Source organism: Oryctolagus cuniculus, chromosome 19, assembly GCF_964237555.1.
Source record: "Oryctolagus cuniculus chromosome 19, mOryCun1.1, whole genome shotgun sequence".
NCBI classification, from domain to species: Eukaryota; Metazoa; Chordata; class Mammalia; order Lagomorpha; family Leporidae; genus Oryctolagus; species Oryctolagus cuniculus.
Window position 1 is genome coordinate 59,440,833 of NC_091450.1, and position 23,979 is coordinate 59,464,811.

General features: G+C 45.8%; 1 protein-coding gene across 1 annotated transcript in view; it reads right to left on the reverse strand.

Annotated features, from left to right (window-relative positions):
• Nucleotides 1-1,138: 1,138 nt before the first annotated feature.
• Nucleotides 1,139-23,979, reverse strand: part of LOC127489808 (trafficking protein particle complex subunit 9) — a 99,183-nt gene continuing 76,342 nt past the window's right edge. The window contains exons 7-8 of the mRNA XM_070063800.1: nucleotides 9,143-9,348; nucleotides 1,139-4,823 (exon numbers count right to left, since the gene is read on the reverse strand). The gene's annotated coding sequence lies outside the window, so the exon portion shown is untranslated. The remainder of the gene's footprint in view (nucleotides 4,824-9,142; nucleotides 9,349-23,979) is intronic.

Consider the following 23,979-nt stretch of genomic DNA (forward strand, 5'->3'; position numbering starts at 1 on the left):
TATCCCCTTAACCCCCTTGCATGCACACCCCAGCCCCCACCAACACCGTGACAGAAAGGCCAACACACCAAACTCAACACAGAAAGAGCATTTCTGTTCTTCTGGAACAGGAACTCAGTAAGAGGCATTCTCTTCTGGAAGGAGCCAAAGAAGAACACCGAGCCTAGTAATTTCCAGAAGCCCAAGATAACTGATGTGGCCACCTTGGGTCCAGCCTCTCCAGATCCAGGCCTGACCCTGGGGCTGCTGGGTCACCCTCATGCTCTGCCAGCAGGTTCAAGGATGGCTCTTCATTGCTTGAAAAGGCTCTCGGGTTGAGCCAACGCACTGTGGACTCCCACCTGAGCACATCGGGTCAAAAGGGGCTACACATGTGCACGCACTTCCAAGGAACAGTGCTGGACACAGGCGCAATCCCCATGGGCAGCTGCCATGGCACCAGGGGACGCACTGGCACGCTGCCGCATCCAGGGTCTGACACAGCAGGGCCACTTCCAGTCCCTCTGCTCCAGACTGTGACCCAGGGGGGCTGTGGCTGATGACCCAGGTACTCTGGACCCTACCTCCAGGCCTTGTGGGAGTCCTGAATGGAGCTCCTGCCTCCTGGATTCTGCCTGGCCCAGCCCTGGCCATCAAAGCCATGTGGGGAGAGAAGCAGTGCAGGAGGCATCGCGAACAATATTTCTCTCTCTTAGTGATCATCCATATGGGGGTTCACTCCACAGATGGCCATAAAGGCTGACACTGGGACAGGCCAAAGCAGAAGCCAGGGACATTTTATCTGGTGCTCCATTCTGGGTTCAGGGGCCTAAGTCCTTGCGCCTTTTCCCTCTGCTTTCCCAAGCTACTTAGCAGACAGCTGGATCCCACGGGGAATGACCTGTAGGAGAGGCAGGCACTGTGGGGTCAGGTGAAGCCACTGACCACAGTGCCGGCATCCCATATGGGCACTGGTTTGAGTCCCAGCTGCTCCAGTTCCAATGCAGCTCTCTGCTGTGGTCTGGGAATGCAGTAGAAGTCCTTGTACCTCTGCACCCATGCAGGAGACCCCAGCGATTCTCCTGGCCCCTGGCTCCTGGCTCTGGATCCCCTCAGCTCTGTCCATTGTAGCCAATTAGGGAGTGGACCAGCATATGGAAGACACCTACTCTCTCTCTCTCTCTCTCTCTCTCTCTCTGTGTGTGTGTGTGTAACTCCTAATTTCAAGTAAAAAATATCTTTAAAAAGGCAAAATTCTTTTAAAAAAGGAAAACATAGCTCTAAATAAAATACTACGTCAAGGCCAACTACTAGAGTTTATCTAGAATTTGATACTATATGCACTACATGCCCTACTAACAAAGAATTTGAAAAAGAGTTTAACTCAGTCTTTTTTTTTTTTTGACAGGCAGATTGGACAGTGAGAAAGAGGTAGAGAGAAAGGTCTTCTTTGCTGTTGGTTCACCCTCCAATGGCCACCGCAGCCGGTGCGCTGCGGCCCACGCACCGCGCTGATCCGATGGCAGGAGCCAGGTGCTTCTCCTGGTCTCCCATGGGGTGCAGGGCCCAAGCACTTGGGCCATCCTCCACTGCACTCCCTGGCCACAGCAGAGAGCTGGCCTGGAAGAGGGGCAACCGGGACAGAATCCGGCACCCTGACCGGGACTAGAACCTGGTGTGCCGGCGCCGCAAGGCAGAGGATTAGCCTAGTGAGCCGCGGCGCCGGCCTTAACTCAGTCTTAGAAAAGGTTTTGGTACCCATTCATTCTCTTCTTCCTTACAAACATTCTGTGTGGTATTATTTCTGAATTATACATGAGGAAATCTTTGGAATTTATTTATTCAGACACTTATATACCCATTTGCACAAGGACTTGAAACACCCGTGATCTACACGGTTCTCCACCGAACACAGGTATGCTTCCCAATCTCCAATCTCCATAACTAGCCTTGCATTTAAAGTATGGATCATGTTTGAAATAGGACAAATCCTGTGTTCCACAAAGCAAGATAGAATATAAAGGTAGCATCTGAGGTCACTGTTGACATTTTCTACGTGCATGTTATCCTGTTGGTACTTTTTCTCTCATTTCTCAATGTTAGATACAAATGGGGATGGAGAAAGTTCAGCTACCCCTATGTGCAGATGACATGATTCTATATATAGGAGATCCAAAAGATTCCACTAAGAGACTCTCAAAACTCATAGTAAAGTTTGGTAACGTGGCAGGATAGAAAATCAACAGCCTTTGTATACACCAACAATGTCATGGCTGAGAAAGAACCTCCATGACCAAACCTGTTCAAGTAGCTACAAAGAAAATAAAGGACCTTGGAATAAATTTAACCAAGGAGGTCCAATATCTGAGAATCACAAAAGATTAAACAAAAGAATAGAAGAAAACAAAAAAATTGAGATGCTTCTGCACTACAAAAGAAACACTCAGCAAAATGAAAAAGCAAATAACAGAATGGGCAGAATTATCTTCAAAGTATGCAACTGATAAGGGATTAAGTCCCAAAAACTTTCAAGAAACTCAACAACAGCAAAACAATCCACCCATCAAGAAATATGCAAGGGACTTCAACAGGCATATTTCAAGAAAGGAAATCTAAATGGCCAACAAACACATGTAAACATGCTCAGGATCACTAGCCATCAGGGAAATGCAAATCAATACTACATTGGCCTTCAGGATGTGGGGGAAAGACACCGTAATCCACTGCTGGTAGGAATGTAAACTGGTATAGCCACTGTGTAAGACAGTATGGAGATACCTCAGAAATCTGAATATAGATGCACCATATGAGCCAGCCACTCCAGCCCTGGGAATATACAAAAGGGAAATGAAATCAACATACAAACAGTTATCTCTGCCCTCATATTTACTACAGCTGATTACAAGAGCAAAGATATGTAAGCAACCAAAATGCACATCACCTGAAGACTGAATAAAGACATTATGGGCTATGGACACCATACATACATACACAGAATGCACAGCCTGGCTATTGTGCATCCTGCTGCAATGAGCATAGGCCTGTGAAAACCTCTGCCTACATAATGATTCGTTTCCTTCAATATGTTACCAGTACTGTGTACATCCATACAGTTTTCCATGTTGACAGGACTTGTTTCACATGAGAAATTGTATTGCCATATATATATATTAAGGAATACAGATACCAGATCAATAAACCCAATTTTACCTTCAAACACTAGAACAACAAAGTAAATCTTAAGAAAGTGGAAGGAGGAAAAATATACAAACTGATATAAATCCAACGGAATAGAAAATATCACAACAGAAATGCAGTGAGACCAGAATACTATTCTTGAACACTCAGTGACATGGACAAAACGTTTATCCACAGGAAACAAGGGAAAAAAGGGAACAGACTCAAGTGACTTCACAACAGAAACAACAGAGAGGACATGATTACCTACCTTACCAAAATAATAATCAGAAAACACTATGGAAAAGCCAAGGCACAAGGATTTGGTCAATGTTGATACAGTGTATGGACTGATTGTTAGAAAGACACAAACCACTAAAACTGAATACAGTAAAACAAGAAACCCTAAATATACTCATAATTTGAAAAGAGACTGCAGTAGCAGGGAAACAAAAATAAACAAACAAAAAACATGAAGAAAAGTCCAGGACCAGATGGCTCTACTGGTGAGAACTCCCATTTAAAAGATAATTATAATATGTTCTTTGCACACCCTTCCAAAAAGGAGATGAAGAGGAAAATCCTTCCATTTTATTCCATCAGACCAGCATTATCCCAACATCCAAAACAAGCACACATCATAAAGAAAATGGCACACAAATATCCATCATGAATGTGTCACATACCTCAACAAAATATTACCAAATGCCATCCGGGAGCACAAACAAAGCTTAGCACACTGTGCGCAACTGAGAGTTACTCCGGGAATGCAAGGACGGCTAGCATACATAAGCAATTTATCCCAGAGCAGAACAAACATGGGAAAAGCCACAAAGTATCCCGACAGACACAGAAAACCTATTCCACAAAACCTTCATTACTTTTGCGGTATTAAAAACAAATCATCAAATTAGGACAGAAGGTACACCTCGGCCTGACAAGGGTCTTTCATGAAAAACCCACAGAGCGCTAACATCACACCCAATGCCAGGAACCCAAAACTGTCCTCCTAGACCAGGACACAGACACGCACTTTCGCTCTCGTTCCTCCCGACAACAGTCTCAGAGGTCTAGAGCAGGGTGGCTGGGCCCTCAAAAAGCAAACAGACGGGAACGTAGGACAGTTCTGGGAGGAGATCGAGTCACCTCTGCTCTCGCACAGCTGCTCGTACCCTGGGGACCCTTCCAGACTGTCCGCACAGCACAACTGCGACTCCACCCGAGCCTTCGGGACCAAGAACAACAGGCACGCCGGCACCCAAGACCCCAGCGGGAAGCCGCAACAGCCACGCATCACTCACCTCCAAGGGGGCCCGGTCTGCTGGCGGGATAGAGGCCTGCCAAAGCCATTGCTTCCAGAAGGGGCTGAAGAAGAGAAACGTGCCTGGGAAATGGCTTGGCAGCCTCGGACATGCAGCCTCTCCTGATGCCGGCATGACCCTGGGGCTGATGGGTCAGGCTTAGGTTTGGCCACCAGCGTCGAGGAAAGCTCCTTACCTCATGGCCTGTGCAGACTCTCGGGCAGCAGCAGACGCAGGTGCTGACTCCTACCCATGCGCCAAGGTCAGAGGCGGCCATGTCAGAGGGTGCACTTCCGCGTCAAAGTGCAGGACGCAGGCGCAGTCCCCACTGGCCGTTGCCATGTCGCCACAGGACGCATCTTCGCACTGCAGCATACAGGGACAGAAGCCCCAGGGCCACTTCAGTCCCGCTGCTCCAGACTTTGACCCAGAGAGGCAACTGCTGATTGCCCAGGTTCTCTGGATCCTGCCTCCCTGCCGCTCGGAGTCCTGAATGGAGCCCCTGCCTCCTGGCTTCTGCCTGGCCCAGCGCTGGCCATCAAAGCCACGTGGGGAGAGAAGCAGTGCAGGGGCCATCGCAAGCACTGTTCTCTCTCTGAGTGATAGTTCATATGGGGGTTCACCCCTCAGGTGTCTACAAAGGCCAGCACTGGGACAGGCCGAAGCAGAAGCCAGGGACTTTTTATCTGGTGCTCCATTCTGGGTTCAGGGGCCTAAGTCTTTGGGCCGTCTCCCTCCGCTTTCCCAGGCGTGTTAGCAGACAGCTGGATCCCAGGGGGAATGGCTTCCGGGAAGGGCCGGCACTGTGGGGTAGTGGGTCAAGCCACCACCAGCAGTGCCGGCATCCCATGACGCCAGTTCGAGTCCTGGCTGTTCCACTTCCAATGCAGTTCTCTGCTGTGGTCTGGGAAGGCAGTAAAAAATGCCCCAAGTCCTAGTGCCTCTGCACCCATGAAGAGACCCCGGGGGAGGCTCCTGGCTCCCGGCTTCAGAAACTCTCAGCTCTGCCCATTGCAGCCAATTTGGTAGTAGACCAGCAGATGGAAGACTCCTTCCCTCTCTCTCTCTTTCCTCCCTCCACCTTCAACTTTCACAATAACTAAATAAATATACTCAACCATCCAGTGATCTAATACCCAAGGAATGACAAATTAAAATGACAACCTGGAGAAAGAGTGCCTTGGATGACAGAACAGAGTCAGGTCCCCAAAGCACCAGACTACGCATTGTTTGTGGTCAGTGTTCATTTAAATATTTTTAAATTAAAGTAAGATTATTTCATCTGGAATCCCAATTTTAGGCTTTTTGCTGCTTTGTGCCTCTGACTTCCAGCAGGGTGAGTCTTCCCCATGGAAGGTACAGGAGCAGAAATCCATCTGCCATAAGGGCTGTCCTGTTACTTTCCTCAACACATGCACTTGCCCACAGGTTAAGACAAACTGGCGCTAAAGAGAAAACAGAGTATCGGGCCACAGTTCCCCCCAGCTCCTCCCCACTATCACACCCTTTCCTGCACACACATCCACATTTTTAATAAGGACAAAGACTACTTAAAGAGAACGTTTGGTGTACCAGGTACTACCGCAAGTACCTGAACTTATTTATCTTCACAACAAACGGATGAAGAAACCACGATTATCTCCATTTTGAGGAAGAGGCAGAGAAGGATGAAAGATGCCATATAACTCCCCTAGAAACAGGTCAAGCCACGGACTGACCTCAATTCAGACTTACATCAACTCAGGTCCTTTCCATAATGCCACAGGCCCTCTGCTCACTTCTGATCCAAACCATAAACACGTTAACCAGAGTGATGAGAAAAGTCCTCTAAGTAACCCTTGTCTCACCCAGAAGTGGGTATTGAGGATGTAATATACAGGTCCATTTTACCACTGCATCTCTCTGTCTGTGATGGGGGCTCGGGCAAGGGTTTAGAACTCCCTGAATATGCACTCTCTCTGCCCAACGATCTGAAATAGAAGTTTGAGGAAAACATGTAGAGAGGCATTGCTTCCCTATGCAACTGTGTTCTGAACGCTGCATTTTTTGCCTGTCTCCTTCTCCTAAAGGCCTCGTGCAGGAGATATCCTGGCTGACAGTCTGTAAGGCAGGTTTTGGAAGACACAGTTTCCTTGTTCTAACAAGTAATCTGATGTTCCTAAGATGCTACTGTACCTATTAAAAAGAAAATGGGGGAAAAAAAGTAAATGAGTGGCATTTCTTAATGAGCACTATACTTCATGTGTTGTACTATGCGAATTAATGGTAAAACTAGTACTCAAACAGTACTTTATACTTTGTGTATCTGTGTGGGTGCAAACTGTTGATATCTTTACTTAGTATATATTAAGTTGATCTTCTGTATATAAAACTAATTGGAAATGAATCTTGATGAAGAATGGGATGGGAGAGGGGGTGGGAGATGGGATGGCTGTGGGTGGGAGGGAGGTTATGGGGGGAAAAGCCTCTATAATCCAAAAGTTGCACTTTTGAAATTTATATTTGTTAAATACAAATTTAAAACATATACATAAACAAAGCTCAAAGCATCGCAACGACAGACTGCAAGACACAGAACAGGGCAGTTACAATCAAAACAGCATGGTATAAGCAAAAAAATTGACATACAGACCAATGGAACAGAAAAGAAACTCCAGAAATCTGTGCACACATCTACAAACAAATTCTATTGGACAAATGAGCTAAAGATCAATCCCAGGTGCAAAGGACAGTCTCTTCAAAAAATGGTCCTGGGAAAACTGGACCTCCACATGCAGAACTATGAAAGAAGACCCATGCCTTACACCTTATACAAAAAACAATTAAAAATACTTCAAGGAACAAAATCTAAGACCCAATCTCATCAAACTACTAGAGAACATTGGAGAAAACCGAAAGGTATTGGCATAGGCAAAGATTTCTAGGGAAAAAGATCCCAGAAGCACAAGCAATAAAAGCAGAGACAAATATGATTCCATCAAGCCGAGGAGCTTCTGCGCTACAAAAGAAACACTCAGCAAAGTGAAAGGGCAACTGAAAGTATGGGAGAAAATACTTGCAAACTATGAAACTGATAAAAGATTAATATCCAGAATCTATAAAGAGTTCAAGGAACTCAACAACCACAAAACCAAAAATCCAGTTTAGAAATGGGAAAAGGACTTGAACATGCATTTTTTCAAGTGAGGACATTCATATGGCCAACAGACACTTGAAAAAATGCTCAAGATCACAAACCATCACAGAATTGCAAATCCAAATGACAATGAGGTTTCACTGCACAACAGTTAGAATGGCTCACATACAGAAATCAACAAACAATGAATGCTACTGAGGATGTGACAACTATGGGGACGTAATCCACTGTTGGTGGGAACATAAACTGGTGAAGCCATTGTGGAAGCAAGTAGAGATACCTCAGAAAGCTGGAAATAAATCTACTATATGACTCAGCAATCCATCTCAAGGTGATTTACCCCTAGGAAATGAAATCAGCAGATTTGAAAGGATTATTTGCACCTCCAAGTTTAGTACAGCTCAGTTCAAAATAGCTAAGACATGGAATCAACCCTGATGTCCATGAACTGATGACTGGATAAAGAAATCATGGCCTATATACACTAGGTAACACAACCCATTGGGGATTACAGAGATGCTGTCTTTAGCAACAAAATGGATATAATTGGAAACCAGTATATTTAGTGAAATAAGCCATTCTGAAAGGACAAATACCATATGTTACCCTGATTTGTGGTAACTAATACAGACCTAAAGGGTAATGGGTAGGAGGGAAACTGACATTCTGTGATAGATGATTTTCTACAGTGTTTTTCTTTCTCCATACTGTTCTCTACTTATTATATGGTTAAACATATGAGCATATAGTTAACTGAAAATAGATAATTATTAATAATTAAGAGTGGTAACAAGGCCGGCGCTGTGGCTCAATAGGCTAATCCTCCGCCTTGCGGTGCTGGCACACTGGGTTCTAGTCCCAGTCGGGGTGCCGGATTCTGTCCCAGTTGCCCCTCTTCCAGGCCAGCTCTCTGCTGTGGCCCAGGAGTGCAGTGGAGGATGGCCCAAGTACTTGGGCCCTGCACCCACATGGGAGACCAGGAGAAGCACCTGGATCCTGGCTTCGGATCAGTGCAGTGTGCTGGCCGCAGTGTGCCGGCCGTGGCAGCCATTGGAGGGTGAACCAACGGCAAAGGAAGACCTTTCTCTCTGTCTCTCTCTCACTGTCCACTATGCCTGTCAAAAGAAAGAAAGAAAGAAAGAAAGAAAGAAAGAAAGAAAGAAAGAAAGAAAGAAAGAAAGAAAGAAAGAAATCCTTTAAGGAGAGACTTTTTAGGATCCTGGGGGATGACTGAGCACCATGGGTAAGAACACAGCTGGAGTCAGCCATACCTCTGGATGGCTTCAGCCATGTTCTCCAACCTGCCCATAACTCAACTGTATCAACTGTAAATGGCAAACGCCCTCACCTCATATGGCTGTGAGAATTTAACGGATGTAAACTTAGTGCATCTCCAGGCAATCATAAACATAAGCCCATTGCTAACACTACAGCTATCACAACAGTGTGTTCTGTGTTATGTTTTGTAGTACAGATGCTGTTGTGATCAGTGACTTGCACTATGTGACAGGCGTGGGCATGTCCAGACCACAGCCTCCCTGGCACTCACTTGATTTTGATGAACTTCCGACACGGCACCGTGTTCCTCACACACGCCTCAGTCAGCGGGTTGATGTCTTCCACGATGACGAAGGGGGCCTCCTCCAGGGTGACGATGCTCAGGTGGTTGTGATCCAGCTCACAGTCAGAGAAGGACTTGTACCAGGGCCACACCGTGGGCCTTGGGCTCAGGGTCTGGTTCTCCCACTTGCCCACCTGCACCACAAACACAGAGATACACCAGTGCTGCCTTGTGCCTCTGACTTCCGGCAGGGCAAGTCCTTCCCACGGAAGGCGTGGGAGCAGAAATCCATCTGCCGTAAGAGCTGTCCTCTTACTTTCCTAAACATGTGCTCTTGCTCACAGGTTAAGACAAACTGGGGCTAATGAGAAAACAGAGTATTGGGTCGCAGTTCCCCACAGCTCCTCCACAGAGGAACTGAACATGCATGTCTGGGAGTGGCACCAAAGCATGATGTCCTGCCAGAGCTCATTGTCATGGATGTGACGGAAAAAGCGTAGACTTCTGAAAAAATCAGCAAGGTCTATGTCCAGCCCTCCAAAAAGGATGCGGGTGTCCCAGGAAGTGACCTAACTGTTGCACCAAATGCCTGCTCTGAAAAAATTGGTTTTGGTATAAAAAATTTTGACATGGATACCTACGTGAGAGGTCTTGAAAAAACTTCATGAAAATGTCTATTATTAAAAAAAAAACCTACATTGTGGAATTCAAACATTTTTGCAACAAAATCAAGTTATCTTTGAATTCCATTTTCTAGGAATTCATTGAAGTACCTTCATTCTAACTGAAATACTCTAGGCACACGCTTCATCACTGACAGCTTCATTTTCCCAGCTGTAAAATGTATACAATACCAACTTCTTCCTAAGAACATCATGACAAATAAATAAGGCAGTGCTTAGCGTACATCAGGACCTGTCAAAACAGAATCAATTGTGCTCCCTCTGAGCTGCTTGTGCGTCTTGGTGAAAGTGAATTGAAGGCTGTGGGCTGTATTTTTATTTTCACAGGCAGATTTAGACAGTGAGAGAGAGAGAGACAGAGAGAGAGGCCATCCTTTTCCATTGGTTCACCCCCCAAGTGGCCACTACAGCTGGCATGCTGCGGCTGGTGCACTGCGCCAATCTGAAGCCAGGAGCCAGGTGTTTCCTCCTGGTCTCCCATATGGGTGCAGGGCCCAAGGACTTGGGCCATCCTTCACTATGTTACCGGGACACAACAGGGAGCTGGACTGGAAGAGGAGCAACCGGGACAGAACAAGCGCCCCAATCAGGACTAGAACCCTGTGTGCCAGCACTGCAGGCAGAGGATTAGCCTAGTGAGCCATGGTGCCAGCGGCTGTATGTTTTAAACCATAATTTTTTTTTTGACAGCTTATTGGCACTGCTCACACACACCGAGAATAAGCTGCCCTGACCAGCACTGGCTCCTTCCTCCTCCTGCTCCTGCTCCCACACGTGATCACTTGACACCGCAGGTCAGTGCTGTGTTTGTGACAGTAACCTCCGGGGAAGCACCTCGCCTGAAAAGCTAAGTGCCAAGTCCATGTTCAGCTGGGTGGCTGTGACCCCTCTCCACCCCTCCAGTAACATCAGCATCACATGAAATGAATGGTGGACAAGCAGGGCACCAGGAGTCTGAATCTGAAGGTGCTTTCCGATTCTGCAGGGTGCTTCTGTTAACTGAGCTACAGTAACTGTGTCATAGCCACAAAACCCGACCTGCCTGGCACACTAGGCTCCTAAATCCCCAAGGCAACATAAACTAAGGCAAACATAAACTAAGGTTGTGCTGCTGGCTGCACAACCTTTGGTGATGTCACTGACCACATTACACAGAGGACTTCACAGCAAAATTCCAGCCAAAGCTGGTCTGGGTCAGATCAGTGCAGCTCCAGCCATTGTAGCCAACTGGGGATTGACCCAGCAGATAGGAGCCACCCCCCCTCTCTATTTCTCTTTCTCTTTCTCTCTCTCTGCCTGTCCTTTTCTCTTTGCGTACCTCTGACTTTCAAAAAATAAATAAATAAATAAATTTTTAAAAAAAGCTAATATGGAGGGTGGCTATTTGGTGAATTGGTTGCGATATGGCTTGGGACACCCACATCCCATATCAGAATGCTTGGGTTCAATTTCCAGCCCAAGATCCCAATTCTAGCTTTCTGTCAATGCAGACCTTTGGAGGCAGCAGGTGATGGCTCAAGTACCTGGAACCTGATACCCATGTGGGAGACCTGGATCGAGGTCCCAGATCCTGTATTCACCTAGGTCAAAATCATAGCTCTATGAGGAGTTATCATTGTATATTCATTCAGTAAACATTATTAAGTGTCCACAGTATAACAAGTACTGGCCTACAAAGATATAATGGGTGAGGTCCCTGGAGTTCATCCTCATCCTCATCAACATCATCTTATTATTATCATGATCATTATTATCGATACAGAACATAGAAAGAAAGAGGACTGGTGTAGTGGACCCAACACATATAATTCTAGAAGAAAGAAAATGTTTTCTCTTATCCTGTCTTTGCTATTAATTGGTGAAAAACTAACCCTGTGTGTTTGGGCTCAAATTCACCATCTATAATACAGCACAGAAAAGAAAATTGCACTTTTGATGTTGTAAGACTACTTAAAATAATGTATTAAAATTCACGTTATTTTTATAAATTTGAGTTGAATTTTCTGAATTAGCTACTTAAAAATATTTCAGACCAGAGTTACTGTCATCAGTCACTTGTATTCTAATATTTACCTGAATAGGAAAAAAAGTTATAATCACTGTTTAATACCCTAGGGACTATGATGATGACACATAAACACTCCTAGTCCTCTTCTGTACAAAAAAGAAAAATCTTTGAAAAATTATTGTCCTAACTGGTCTCTAGCATCTTTTTCTTCTCTGCCATCATGAAATTTAAATCCAAATGACAACACCAGTCTGTTAGATGAGAAAGATGACACATGGAACATTTCAGAATTTAACAAGATTATGGATCTTAATTCCCCAAATCTTGCTTTGGGTACTACTTTGACCATCAGATAAAAACAAGAAATGTAGCTTGCCTGGGAGGTATACCCACACCCATGTGGATACAGTGTTCCATTCTTTGTGTCAACAAACACTTCCTCTTTGCCCTCACACACGTGATCACTGTGGGGCCATCTCCTGACTAGCCTGAGAAACAATGACACAGGCAGCCATACGCCCTATCTCTTAGCTAACTGAGGATGTCATCCCACGCCTGAGGGAAAAACAGCTTCCCCAAGAGCCTGGGGTTGCTGGTAGGAGATAACATAAAAAGTTGTCTTTTAGTCATTATTCTTTGACTCACAGGTTATTTAAAAGTGTTGTTTATTGTGTTAACAATGGAAAATTTTCCAGAAATCTTTGTCATTCAATTATAGATCTCATGTATTCCTTGAAGCACTAAGTAAATCCTTTTAAATTTATTAAAACTTCCTTTATGACCTAAAGAATTACATCCATATATATTTTCTGAGTGCTTTCAAAACATGTGTGTTCTGTTATTGATTTCAGTGTTCTACATATGTGTATTAAGTCAACTTGTTTGTGATATCTTTAAGACTGTTTCCATACCAACTTTTATCTGCTTGCTCTACTGATTACTGAGATAAGAATATTGAAATCTGGGCCGGCGCCGTGGCTCAATAGGCTAATCCTCCACCTTGCGGCGCCGGCACACCGGGTTCTAGTCCCGGACAGGGCGCCGGATTCTGTCCCGGTTGCCCCTCTTCCAGGCCAGCTCTCTGCTATGGCCAGGGAGTGCAGTGGAGGATGGCCCAGGTGCTTGGGCCCTGCACCCCATGGGAGACCAGGAAAAGCACCTGGATCCTGGCTCCTGCCATCGGATCAGCGCGGTGCGCCGGCTGCAGCGGCGGCCATTGGAGGGTGAACCAACGGCAAAAGGAAGACCTTTCTCTCTGTCTCTCTCTCTCACTGTCCACTCTGCCTGTCAAAAAAAAAAAAAAAGAATATTGAAATCTCCCATTCTAGTTATGGATTTTCAGATAAACCTTGCAGTTCTATCAACTTTTGCTTCAGCATCTTGAAGCTGTGTTACTAGGTCTATAAATACTTAGATTGATGTCTTACTGATGGATCAAATCATTTATCATCATGGATTGACTTTCTTTATCATTGAAAATATCCCATGATCCTAAAAATATTCCATGATCTGTGTTGCTAATGTAGCTAGTCCAGTTTTGTAGATGACTAATGTGTATCTCTTTCTCCATATTTCAATTTTCAAGCTATTATATTCAAACTGAATTTCATTTAGGGAGCCTATACTTGGGTCTTGCTTTTTGATTCAATGTTATAATCTCTCTGCCTTGTAACTGAGTTCCTTATACCATTTACATTTAATGTAATTAATGAAATAGCTGAGTTTAAATTAATCTCCTAGTTAGGTGTTTTCTATCTGTTCTATGTTCTGTTTTTCCTCTTTATCTGCCTACTTTTGGATCAGTTTCCTTTCCATGATTCATTTTATTTCTTTTATGGGTTAATTATACCCCTACTTATTTACCTTTAGTGACTTCTTTAGGTTTCATGGTATATATTTTAAATTTATCACATTTCTCTTCAAGTGATATTGTACCATGTCAAATGGTGTATTTCCATTTCACTCTCCCTACAGTTGTACTACAGTTGCCACACATTTAACTTTAAAAAGCTATAAACTGTATGCTACATGTTTAGTATTTTTGCTGTAAAAAAGTCATTTATCTTTTAAAGTGACTAAACAGTTTAAAAATCTGTATACATTTAACCATGTAGCTTTCGATTCTCATGTTTTCATCTTTTGTGTTGATTCAAATACCCACTTAGTAACATTGTCTTTATCCCTAAAGGACTTTTTCTATATTTCTGGTAGTGTGGATCTGCTGGTGATGAATTATTTCTGTGATTCTATGTCTGGAGTCTTTATTTCACTCTCACACTGGAAAGATACATTCACTGTGCAAAGAATTCTATGCTGACACTCTTTATCTTTCAGTACTTCAAAGAGTTTCTCCGTTCTCTTGTAGCATATGTTGTTTCTAATGATGAAACTACTGTCAATATTTTCTTTTACAAAATTTATGCATTTATTTGAAAGGCAGAGTTGCACAGATACAGAAGCAGGGAGGGGGGTCTTCCATCCACTAGTACACCTCCCAAAATTGACACAATGGCTGGAGCTGGGGCAATCCAAAGCCAGGAGCCAGTAATTTTTCTGGGTCTCCCAAAGTGGGGATTTTACCTTAAAACACTAGAACAGCAAAGTAAATCTTAAGAAAGTGGAAGGAGGAAAAAGATACGAACTAAAATAAATCCAACGGAATAGAAGATATCACAACAGAAATTCAGTGAGACCAAAATACTATTCTTGAACACTCAGTGACATGGACAAAACGTTTATCCACAGGAAACCAGGGAAAAAAGGGAACAGACTCAAGTGACTTCACAACAGAAACGACAGAGAGGACACGATTACCTACCTTACCAAAATAATAATCAGAAAACACTATGGAAAAGCAAGGCACAAGGATTTGGTCAATGTTGCTACAGTGTGGGCTGATTGTCAGAAAGACACAAACCACTAGAACTGAATACAGTAAAACAAGAAACCCTAAATACACTTATACTTTGAAAAGAGACTGCAGTAGCGGGAAACAAATACACATGAAGAAAAGTCCAGGACCAGATGGCTCCACCGGTGAGAACTCCCATTTAAAAGATAATTAAAATCCGTTCTTTCCCTTCCAAAAGGGAGAGGAAGAGGAAAAACTTTCCATTTTATTCCATCAGACCAGCGTTATCCCAACATCCAAAACAAGCACACATCATAAAGAAAATGGCACACAAATATCCATCATGAATGTGTCACATGCCTCAATAAAATATTACCAAATGCCATCCGGGAGCACAAACAAAGCTTAGCACACTGTGCGCAACTGAGAGTTACTCCGGGAATGCAAGGACGGCTACCATACCAAAGCAATATATCCCAGAACAGTATCCACATGGGAAAAGCCCACAAAGTATCCCGATAGACACAGAAAACCTATTTCACAAAACCTTCCTTACTTTCGCAGTATTAAAAAAATAAAATCATCAATCATCAAATTAAGAACAGATGGTACACCTGGGCCTGACAATGGTCTTTCATTAAAAAGCCACAGAGCACTAACAGCACACCAAACGCGAGTAACCGGAAACTGTCCTCCTAGACCAGGACACAGACACGCACTTTCGCTCTCGTTCCTCCCGACAACAGTCTCAGAGATCTAGAGCAGGGTGGCTGGGCCCTCAAAAAGCAAACAGACCGGAACATGGGGCAGTTCCGGGAGGAGACGGAGCCACTTCTGCTCTCGCACAGCTACTTGCACCCTGGGGACCCTTCCAGACCGTCCGCACAGCACGACCGCGACTTCGGCACCCAAAAGCAACAGGCACAACCCCAACGGGAAACCGCAACAGCCGCACGTCACTCACCTCGGTGGGGGGGGGGGGGGGCGGTCTGCCGGCGGGACAGAGGTCCGCAAAGGCTGTTGCTTCCGGAAGGGGCCGAAGAAGAGAAACGCGCCTGGGAAACGGTGCGGCAGCCTCGGACACGAAGCCTCTCCTGATCCTGGCCTGACCCTGGGGCTGCAGGGTCTCTCTCAGGCTTGGCCATCAGCGTCGAGCACGGCTCCTCACAGCTTGTGCAGTCTCTCGGGCAGCAGCGGACGCGGTGCTGACTCCTATAAGAGCGCTGGCGGGGCAGTCGGGGTATGCATGCGTGTGTGTGCACTTCCGGGTCAAAGTGCAGGACGCAGGCGCAGTCCCCACTGGCCGTCGCCATGGCGCCACGGGACACATGTGCACCCTGCCGCATCCAGCGTCATTCTGATGCCCCAGGCCCGCTTCAGTCAGCTTCTTCTGCTCCGGGTGTGACTCAGCCAAGGCGGTGCTCGGCCAAAGCTAGAAGCCCAAAGCTCAAACCCGGTCTCCGCATGAGTGGCAGGGACCCATGGAGCTCATTCACAGGAAGCTGGATCAGAAGAAGAGGAGCCTGAACTCAAACCAGAAACTCCAGTGAGGGATGCAGGCATCCCACTGCGCCGGATGGCTGCAATGTCCATCTGTTAACCAATGTCTCCCTCAACACTCACTCATGTATCCATTTCTTTTTCTTTTTCTTTTTTTGACAGGCAGAGTGGACCGTGAGAGAGAGAGACAGAGAGAAAGGTCTTCCTTTGCCGTTGGTTCACCCTCCAATGGCCAACATGGCCGGCGTGCTGCGGCCGGCGCACCGCGCTGATCCGATGGCAGGAGCCAGGTACTTATACTGGTCTCCCATGGGGTGCAGGGCCCAAGCACTTGGGCCATCCTCCACTGCACTCCCGGGCCATAGCAGACAGCTGGCCTGGAAGAGGGGCAACCGGGACAGAATCCGGCGCCCCAACTGGGACTAGAACCCGGTGTGCCAGCGCCGCAAGGTGGAGGATTAGCCTATTGAGCCACAGCGCCAGCCACCTTATACCATATTTTACACCATCAACTTTCAGTTAGTTGGGTTCAATTGCTTTACCAGCTGCCCAACTAAGTCAAATGCCCTGACAGAGTGTCCCTGGAATTTACACCTCCTGCCCACCCCACACAGGGCAGAACCTCCAACAACACATCTCGATCAGATTCCACTGCAAGTGCAGGGATGAGCTGGAGAGACTGGGAGAAATATACATAAAATGAGAAAGCAGTAAAAGTGAGCCACCCTCCAGAAATGGGGGGAGGGAAGGGGCTTTTCATCAAAGCTGGACAGTCAGCACCTCCCCCTAAGCAGCCAAAGCCATGAGTCCTCTGTCCCCTTCTCCTGTGGTATGTACTTCTTTAAAAAAAAGATCTATTTACTTATTTAAAAGTCAGAGTTACACAGAAAGAGAAGGAGAGACAGAGAGGGAGAGGTCTTCCATCCTCTGGTTCACTCCCCGGTTGGCCACAACAGTCAGAGCTGGGCTGTTCTGAAGCCAGAAGCCAGGAGCTTCTTCTTCCAGTGCAGGTGCAGGGGCCCAAGCACTTGGGCCATCTTCTACAGCTTTCCCAGGCCATAGCAGAGAGCCGGATCAGAAGTGGAGCAGCTGGGACTAGAACTGGAGCCTATATGGGATGCCGACACTGCAGGTAGCAACTTTACCTGCTACACCACAGAGCTGGCCCTAGTCATTTGTTTTCAAGAGCAACTTGAGGAATCCAACAGATGAGATTGTCCCAGGTCATCTCAGGGTAAACCTGAGGTTGAAAAACTAATATTAGGGGCAGGCACTTGGCACGGAGGTCAAGCCTCTGGTTGGAACAACTACATCCAAATCTCAGTGCCTGGGTTCAAGTCCCAGCTCCACTACTGATTCCAGTTTCCTGCTACCGTGTCCTGTGAGAGGAAGCAGGTGGTGGCCCATGTAGCTGTGCCCTTCCACTCACAGGGACACAGGACTGACTTCCTGGTTTCTGACTATGGCCCAACTCATCCTCCCCAATCATTGTAGGACTTGGGGAGTAAATCAATGGATAGGAGTGTTGGTGTCTGTGTATCTTTTTCTCTGTCTGTGGCTATCTCTCTTTCAAACAAATAAAATAAATAAATATTTTTGAGTGAGAAGGGGTTTGTGGCAGGGAATTATTATCGGCTAAAAGGTCAAAGTGTATTCAACTTCAATGCCCTCATGATAGTAACTACGACACCAATTTTTTTTTTTTCTTTTTGAGATAGAGTTACAGACAGAAAATGGGAGAGAGAGAGAGAGAGGACTTCCATCCCTGGTTCACTCCCCAAATGGTCACAACAGCTGGAGCTGGGCCAGTCGGAAGCCAGGAGCCAGGAGCTTCATTTGGTCTCCACACAGGTGCAGGGGCCCAAGCACTTGGACAAACTGCTGCTGCTTTCCCAGGCCATAGCAGAGAGCTGGATTGGAAGTGGAACATCTGAGACTTGCTTGAACTGGCACCCATATGGGATGCCAGCACTACGGCAACTTTACCAGCTATGCCACAGCACCAGCCCCCACATGATTGATTTTTAAATGTTTCTTTCGTTTTAATCAATACAAAACCAAAAATCATAATTAGGGTCTAAGAGCAAAGTACAAATAGCTTTATAAAAATAAGTTATGAAGTGGTCAGCACTGTGGCTTAGCAGGTAAAGCCACCATCTGCATCCCATAAGGGTGCCAGTTCGAGTCCTGGTTGCTCTATTTCTGATCCAGCTCTCTGTGATGGACTGGAAGAGCAATAGAAGATGGCCCAAGTGGTTGGGCCCCTGCACCCATGTGGGAGACCCAGAAGAAGCTACTGGTTCCTGACTTCAGATGGGCCCAGTTCCAGCTGTTGCAGCCATTGAGGTAGTGAACCAGCAGATGGAAGCCCTCTCTTTCTCTTTCTCTGCCTTTTTGTAACTCGGCCTTTTGAATAAATAAATAAATCTTTTAAAAAAGCTATGAACATAATTGACAATTATACTTTAGAAGGACTTGCCTCAGGAGAATTTGGCTAACTACACATTGTTGGGGAGGTATTTCTGCTAGAAGTCAAATATCCCAACTCAAGGTCACACAAAAGACAGGTAGCCAAAGACAGAAACTAGGTTTCGTGAAGGCACAACTTACAAGAACTCTTGGCTGGCGCCATGGCTCACTAAGCTAATCCTCCGCCTGCGGCGCCAGTACTCCGGGTTCTAGTCCTGGTTGGGGTGCCGGTTCTGCCCAGTTGCTCCTCTTCCAGTCAAGCTCTCTGCTGTAGCCCGGAAAGGCAGTGGAGGATGGCCCAAGTGCTTGGGCCCTGCACTCACATGGAAGACCAGGAGGAAGCACCTGGCTCCTGGCTTCGAATCGGCGCAGCGCGCCAGCCGTAAGGGCCATTTGGGGGATGAACCAATGGAAGGAAGACCTTTCTCTCTGTCTCTCTCTCACTGTCCAACTCTGCCTGTCAAAAACAAAAAGAACTTTTGTGTTAGAGATAAAATATAGAGAAATACATAGTTAATTTTATATACCTAAATTCCAAAAGCAGGAAATGCAAAAATTAGTCCTGTTTTTCTTAAGGTTTATTTCATTTATTTCAAAGCCAGAGTGACAGAGAGAGGGAGAGAGACAAGGAGAGAGAGATCTTCCATTCATTGGTTCATTCCTCAGATGGCTGCAGCCTCCAGGGCTGATCCACGCCAAACCCAGGAGCCAGGAGCCTCCTCTGAGTTTCCTACATGGGTGCGGGGGCCCAAACACTTGGGCCATCTTCTGCTGCTTTCCCCAGGTCATCAACAGGTAGCTGGATCAGAAATGGAGCAGCTGTGGCACAAACTGGCACCAACATGAGATGCTGGCATAGAAGGCAGCAGCTTTATCTGCTTTGTCAAAATGCCCACCCAAAAATTTACAGTTGTTATAATAATGCTAAAATACACACACCTTACACAAAGAATGTTAGAGCTCGAAGGGACTGCTACACAATAAATCAATTTAACAGTAAAAGAAGTAAAACTTTGGAAACTTAACTTTTGCATTTTGCCATTTGTGCTAATTCACAACCTACTCTACTATAGTTAATTTTATTTTAAACATAAGAAAGAAGGAAACTGGGGTAGATGGAAGGAAGAAAAGGAAAAAAAAGAGAAAACGGAAGGAAATGAACAAAGTACCCAAAATGCTTTTATCTCCTTGATATGAAGGCATCCTTCTCGGGTCCTCAGAATTAGCTTCCTGTGCCCACCATTTCCCTTAGTTTTCCTTCTGTCCTCTAGGGTCTTACACATGAGAGAGTGTGTATGTGTGTGAGCCTATGTGCCAGTGTGTGCCTATGTGTGAACATATGTGTGCCTCTGTGTACCATGCATGTGTATGCAAGTGTCAGTGCCTGTATGTATGCCAGTGTGTGTGTGCAGTGTCTTCCTCTGTAAATGCCATGTGCATATGTGTGCCTGTGTGTCCACATATGTGTCTGTGTGAGCATGCACTGTGTGCATGCCTATTTGAGCCTGCAAGTGTGCATGCCTGTTTGTGTCATGAATATGCCTGTGAGTGTGAGTGTATGTGAGTGTGTGTCTCTCTATGTGCCATGTGCATGTGTGTGCCTGTGTCATGTGTGTCCACATATGTGGCTATGTGAGTACACACTGTGTGCATACCTGTGTGGTCATGTGTGTCCCTGTGAGTGTGCATGCCTGTGTACACCATGAGTATGCCTGTGAGTGAGAGTGTGTGCGGTTTGTGCGAGTATGGGTTCACAGTGCTGGCTTCTCTCTCCAGCCCCCTTTTGAGCTTTTTGTCCACCTTGCTTCCATGCCTTCTTCCTGCTTCTCCTTCTTCCCTCAACCTGCCTCTGCTCCACAACTCCTCACAACACAAAAGGCGCCAACAAGAAATGCTAGAACTCAAAGTTCTTCACAATGTTACATATCTCTTATCTAACCTTTTCTATATGGAAGATTGACATTCTGAAAGGTTGCATACATAATTTGCCCAAAGTTGCAAAACTAACAAATGACACAATCAAAATAAAAATCCAAGGATCCCCATTAAAGCACCTAAGGAACGCACAGAAAGTTATTTTTAAATCCCAAGTGGGGAAGATCTTACTCAGAAACAAGAGGTAAAGATTTTTAAACACCGCCGGCAGCGTGGCTCACTAGGCTAATCCTCCGCCTAGCGGCACCGGCATCCCCTGAGGGTCCGAACTGCTCTGCAGCAGGAGAAGCAGACCTTAAATAACTTAACCAGTAAAGGCAGCTGTACAATAGCTTCGGAATCACGTGCCCCCTTTCCACCTAACCCTAGTGCCTTCCCTGGGTTCCAGTTTCTGGTCAGAAGAGAGAGGCAGGGGCCTGCGCTGTGGTGTAGTGGGTGACGCCATCACCTGCAGTGCCAGCATCCCATATGGACACCAATTCCAGTCCTGGCTGTTCCACTTCCCATCCAACTCTCTGCTGTGGGCTGGGAAACAGTAGAAGATGGCTCAAGTCCTCGGGCCCCTGCATCCGCATGGGAGACCAGGAGGAGGCTCCTGGCTCTGGATCAGCACAGCTCCGGCTGTTGCAGCCCTTTGGGGAGTGAACCAGTAGATGACCTCTCCCACTCTCTCTGCCTGTGCCTCTCTATAACTCTGCTTTGCAAATAAATGAATAAATCTAAAAGAAAGAAAGGAAGGAAGAAAGGAAAGGGAAACAGTACTATGTTCCACTTCAAGACTAAGTTCCTAATGAATCCAAACACAACAATTTCCACCAGCTTTTGTCTCACAGGGTAATTATGGAATAAGCAGCTTGGCAAAAGCTTTCGCAAAACAGAGCCAATCATTTCTCAAAATGTGTTCTAAAATTTTTTCTTGACCTTTAGCTTATGGTAGCTTAGACAAGTATCTTAAAAGCATTTCTAGTCAGCCATTTGTGGTAAATTGTGAGCAAGATTACTTTAGCCAAAAAAGTTTATTTCCATCCCTCTCTCCTAACTCAGAAGTAGCATCTGACCAGGTTTATTTAGTTCAAGCTTTCCAGAGTAACGTGCCTCTGGATAGTTTCTGAACATTAGAAGATCTCAGCTGCAAAGGAGAAGCTTTGTCCTTAAGGGGTATGAACGACCCAGCACGCTACTACACGGGAGGTGCAAGGGCTGGTGCTGGCCTGCACACCGCCTTCCCCACCACTCTATGGAAATAAAGCACTGAGTGCACACAGCATTTTTTGAAAACCACTGACAAACAAAACATTGTTGAGAGCATTCCATGCTATGAAGGACCGGGTATGTGCCCGCACAGTAGAAAGTGTTTCACACAGAGGTCGGCATTATGGTGTAGTGGTAAAAGCTACTGCCTGTGACGCCAGCATCCTATATGGGCACCAGCTGGAGTCCTGGCTGCTCCACTTCCAATTTAATTCCCATCTAATGCACCTGGGAAAAGCAGTGGACGATGGCACAAGTACTTGGGCACTCACACACATGGAAGGAGACCTGGAAGAAGCTCCTGGCCCAGCCCCAGCCAATGTAGACATCTGGGGGAATGAACCAGCAGATGGAAGATATATCTCTCTCTGTCTCTCTCTCTCTCTGTCTCTCTCTTTCTCCCCCCCCATCTCTCTGTAACTGACTTTCAAATGAATAAAGGAAGGAAGGCAGGAAGGCAGGAAGGCAGGAAGGCAGGAAGGCAGGAAGGCAGGAAGGCAGGAAGGCAGGAAGGAAGGAAGGAAGGAAGGAAGGAAAGGAGTTTCACACAAATCCAAATACAATAAGAGAGAACATATGTCATAAGAGTTTCCATTCAGCCTCACACCATGAGTGCAAATAGGGAGAGGGGCTCTTCTAGGATGAAAACAGCTGAGAAAAGGAAGAAATGTGACTCCAGTGGGGTGCACAGGTGCACACAACACAAACAGAACAGCCTCCCTAGTGCAGGAGTCCCTGTTCTCTCCTCCTTCCAGTGCACTGCCTCACCCCTCAGCAGGAGAATGTCCTTGGAGCAGTGGGGTAACCATTCACCATCACAGGGCAGCGTGGTGAACCATGGCACATGACTGCCAGGGCCTAGCTGCCTATGGGAACTACGCACCATGGGCACTCTGGGAGAATCCCCTGCCCTCACGCCTTCTACCTCAGCCACACTGGTCCACTCACAGTTCCTCTCCAGCTTTGCAACTGTATACAGTATTGTCATCTAAGCCCAGTTCACGCCCTCATCCTCAACACAGCTCCTGCAGCATGTCTTCCTCACGCCCCCTATCTATGCTGCCCAAGAATCCCTCCGTCCATCCACTGTAACCCACAGAAACACTGGGCTCACCCCATCAGGGTACAGCAGTGCCTCTGTTTACCATCAGGGTAGCTCCTGGAATGAAAGGTTGCTCCTCAGCCCATTTGCTTATAAAATTCAGGGAAGGTCTCTGGCACAGCAGTTAAGTTGCTTGGGACACTGACATCCCATATCCATCCCATATCCTGGTTTGAGTCCAGACTATTCTGTTTCTGATTCAACTTCCTGCTAATGCCTGAGAGGCAGCAGATGATGGCTCAATCACCTGGGATCCTACCACCTACATGGGAGACCTGGACTGTGTTCCAGGCTCCTGGTTTCCATCAGCCCAGCCCTAGCTGTTATGGGTATTTGGGGACTGAACTAGCAGGTGGAAGATCTCTGACTCTCTCTCTATGCCTCTCTGCCTTTCAACTAAAAATGAAAATTTTAAACACAATCAAAATAAGAAATTCCAATGTGAAAAAACCGAAGCAACCCCATAGGGGACCTTGCTTAAGAAATCCATAGAGGCTTATGGTAATGGCTCTGACTTTTGTTTCTTCTGAACCCACTTCAAGATCTGAACTTCACCCTTTAAAAGTGTTTGTTCTGAATGATTCATCCTGTATACAAACTCAACATTCATCATTTCTAATATTACTTTCCATTTTCAATCCCTTCATTTATCCACTCCTTATCAGCATTTTCAGTTAACAATAAATATAATTACATAGTTTATAAGTATACAAATACATATTATATAGATACATAAATACATGAGTTATAAATAACTGCAAGCCCTAGAAACCCTCTCTACACTAATAAACAATGTGACAGACAAAATTAAAATGACCATGTGCCACCACTAGCACTATATTTTGTCTCTGATAAGCAGAATTGGCACACCTTTGGTCCAACACAGAAATTCATACATTCCTATGAAAATAAGGAAGTTCAAGGATCATAAGCCCTGAAGTTATTCCTATGTAATTATTTTTAAAACTTATTTTACTTATTGAAAAGACAAACACACAAATCTCTCTATGGCTGGTTCACTACCCA